The sequence below is a fragment of the Lampris incognitus genome, chromosome 21, assembly GCF_029633865.1.
Source record: "Lampris incognitus isolate fLamInc1 chromosome 21, fLamInc1.hap2, whole genome shotgun sequence".
In the NCBI taxonomy this organism is placed as follows: Eukaryota; Metazoa; Chordata; class Actinopteri; order Lampriformes; family Lampridae; genus Lampris; species Lampris incognitus.
In genome coordinates, this window is record NC_079231.1 from 21,559,409 (window position 1) to 21,563,677 (window position 4,269).

A 4,269-nucleotide genomic window follows, 5' to 3' on the forward strand; every position below is an offset into this window, starting at 1 on the left:
CCCGACGTTGTTTCGCAAAGCGAAAAAAAAAAAAAAAACCTCTCGGGGAACACCGCGCATGCGTGATTCCGTGATGACGTAAACGCAACGTGCACGTTCCACCACGGGGTGGGGCGAAGAGCCCACTTTTATCTACTCCTGTATTTTCACAGCGTGTGTCTGGCGTGAGAGTCTATAAACGGCCAAACTAAAGCACTTTGGGCCTTGATTCTTTTTGGAGGTTATTGGGGATGATCAGGGGCACCTATAAAAATAGCAGAACATTAAATTACAGTTATGCATAATTATGCAAAATATGCATTTTTCTAAAAATGGCTAAAAAAACACTTTTCTCGGCATTTCGGACGATTCTGAGCATCTTTGATTTTTTCACCTATATAAAAAAAAATTTCTGGGACTTAGAAATGTTTTGGCATTATGCAAAATATATGCATTTTTGCAAAAATGCACTTATGAGCCTCATTTTTTTTTGGAGGTGGTAGGTATTGTTCCAGAGAGGACCAGAAAAATAGCAGAACATTAAAATATTTATGCATAATTATGCAAAATATGCATTTTCTAAAAATGGCTACAAACCACTTTTCTCAGCATTTCAGATGATTCTGAGCATTTGGGGGGAGGGAGTTGGAGTGGGGGGGGTTTAGGGGCACGGGGAAGGCGGTTAGCTGGCAGGATGAAGAGGAGGGAGATTTATACGGGTGGAGAACCAAACCGCTACATTGTAGTGGGGTTCTTCTAGTAGAATATAAAGATAAAAATATACGTACCATGGTAAACTTCATATTCACAAAGCCAGAATACTTTTAAATCAAGACCTTTATTCAAATTATTTTTGATAGATATTGAATATTACTTTGAGTCTCTGAATTTCGTTACAAACAAAAAAGGTATGTCAGTGAACAAAACTTATTTAGAAATGTTTAATTGAAGAAGTCAGCCACAAAGTTACTTTATTTTTTTTCTTATTCATTTGTTATTTAGTTATATACTTTTTTTATATCATCCCTCTTTGTTGGAATTAGTATGTTTGTTTTATGTATATACTTTCATTTAATGGACTGGATTGGCTGATTGTTGTATGTTTACAGTTTCAAGAAAAAAAAAAAAAAATAAAGAAAAGCCCACTTTTCTACTTCCCCTCATGGATTTAGACATACAGTGGATAAAAAATAAAAATATAATAAAAATCTGCACACCCCTGTTAAAATGGCAGGTTTTTGTAATGTAAAACAAAGAAACTAAGATAAATCACGTGTTGTTGTTTTTTCTAACTGTGAAAACTGATCAGAAAGATTTTAAGGGACAAAAATTAAAAACTTAAAATAACCTGGTTTCATAAATGTGTACACCCCTTAACTAATTATATGTGACGCACCTTTTGATTTTATTACAGCACTCAGTCTTTTTGGGAAAGAGTCTAATCGGCTTGGCATATCTTCACTTCCCTTACAAAAAAAAAATAGTATACTTGAAGTTTATTTTATTAAGTAAACTGAAGTAAACGTCAAGTAAAGTTCAAGTACATATATTAGTAGTATATTTGTAAGTATGATTAAGTACAATTTTGTTTAGTATACCTCTGGTAAGTACTTAAAAAGTAAACTGAAAATATACTCACTGGTTTTCAGTTTAAAATAAGTATACTAATAGCACGCTTGAATAAGTTAGTTTTTTTTTTGTTCTTTTTGTTTTTGTTTTTGTTTTTTTTGTAAGGGTTGGCAATAGTTTCCCACTCTTCCTCCCAATCCTCCCACATATTTTCAATTGGATTGAAGTCTGGGCCCTGGCTGGGCCTTTCCTGTCCTTTCCTTTCCTTTCCTGGGCTTGGGATTTTTTATTTTCTATTTTGGTTAAAAGACCTTGCCACCTTATCCCATAGCCCAGAGATATGAAGAATAATGGAGATTGCTGTCACATGTGGGGAGCAACCAGTACTTGGCAGAAATTCCTGTAGTTCCTTAGATGTTGCCATAGGCCTCAAGGCAGCCTGCCTCCCCAGTTGTCTCTTTGTCTCTTTGGAGGGACGTCCTGTTCTTTCTAATGTCGCTGTCAAGAATGACATAAGCTCTTCCTTCATGTTCACATTCTATACAATCTCAGTTTACTCAGAGGAAGTTTTACATTTGGTTAATTATGCCTTTGCTTCGTTGTTGTATAGCTTGTGGCGGGCGGGGTTGTCACCTCCGAACCAGAAGACCCACTCCTCTGTTAAAGATCCCCCGGTGTTCCCACAGCCCCGTTAGTTCCCTCAAGGAGCACGTTTTCAAAAGAGTCTCACAATACCGGATTCACAGCTTGATGAAATCACCGGTCTTCATGATGAAATCACCGGTTCTTCATGATGAAGTCACCGGTTCTTCATGATGAAGTCACCGGTTCTTCATGATCAAATCACCGGTTCTTCATGATGAAATCACCGGTTCTTCATGCTGAAGTCACCGGTTCTTCATGATGAAGTCACCGGTTCTTCATGATGAAATCACCGGTTCTTCATGATCAAATCACCGGTTCTTCATGACGAAATCACCGGTTCTTCATGACGAAGTCACCGGTTCTTCATGATCAAATCACCGGTTCTTCATGACGAAATCACCGGTTCTTCATGACGAAGTCACCGGTTCTTCATGATCAAATCACCGGTTCTTCATGATGAAATCACCGGTTCTTCGTGCTGAAGTCGCAGGCCTCTCTGCAGCTGTGTCAGTTGCTTATGTCCAGACAATAAACTTGTGGACTAGTGTGACATGTTTACCTTTACAGTGTTTTAGAATTACTGTACAATCACTGTTATGTAGGTTTTCAACTTTTCCAGTGCCCCATTTGTTTAAAATATAGCCTGTGGCTGAACATGGCCCACACGTTAATCAGGTCTTGATCTGTTTGCGCTCCCGTATGAATCATTCAGATCTCTCAGGGCTAAAAGTAACATTAGCTAACAAAAGCATGATATGTTTACACAGTCATCAGAATGGTTCATCATCATCAAGTAGCACATATTTGCAAAAAAAGTGACTGACCTTCACAGACATGACAAAGCTCATGTTGGAACTCATCACCATCGGCGGTCACTCGAGGTCGAGAATGACTGTCCTCCTTCTGGGTCTTCAGGTGGGCGTAGAGGCCCGATCCTGGAGCCACGTAATGGGAGGACGCCTGCGCGTGACAGGCTTTTCACGTGGAGAGGCTGATGCTCCTGCAGCACCACACCACACGCTCCTTGGCAGGGGGTGGCCAGAGTCCAATGGCACGGAGACCAAGACGACCGGGGACCACCCTCTGCCGCAGCCTTGATCCGCCTTCGCTGCCGTTGTGACCTGGAGACACCTTCCACCAGTTCTGCCGCCGAGGTCTTTGCTGAATCCCACTTCATCAGGAACATCCCCCTTGACCTACCCCCCTTGGGTGACCCCTACCAGGAGCCAAGCTCCGGACAGCATAGCCCTTGGGATCATTGGCGCACACAAGCTTCTCCGCCACGGCAAGGTGGTGATCCAGAAGATGTTTGAACTAATGCAAGGCAGGCTGACATTAAAGCCACTGGCACACCCGGATCCAATTTCAGAAACATCTAAATGACACGAGCAGCGCCCCTGGAGTCTGGCCACCCCTGCCAAGAACCGTGCGGCGGCTGCAGGCGCATCAACCACTCCATGTAAAAAGCTGTCGCGTGCAGACGTCCTCTCATTATGTGGCGCCAGGACGGGCCTCTACACCCACCTGAGGACCCAGAGGGAAGACCGTCATACTCGACCCCTGGTGACTGCCGATGATGACTATGATGATGATGATGGTGGTGGTGTACTCAAGTACTCAAGTCCATCAGCCTCCAGCAACCCTTGCACTGCATCAAATTTATAAAATTAGTTTTCTCGCCGTTGCTTTTAGTTGCTAAAAGCGGGACGAAGACACAACACGTGAACAACAGATCCTGGGTGTAGTAGAGATGAAAGCTCTTTTTAAGTTAAGTACACATCCCTTAGCGAAGACGGCGTTAGCACTACATGTTCAGCTAAGCAGCTCAAAGGGACAACGTGATAGACGAGGAGAAAGAGAGAGAACTACATACACACCTCTCTCTCTCTCTCTCTCTCTCTCTCTCATCTTCTCTCTCCTCTCTCTTCTCTCTCTCTCTCCTCTCTTCTCCCTCTCTCTCTCTCTCTCTCTCTTCTCTCTCTCTCTCTCTCTCTCTCTCTCTCCTCTCTCTCTCCTCTCTTCCTCTCTCTCTCTCTCTCTCTTCTCTCTCTCTCTCTCCTCTCTCTCTCTCTCTCT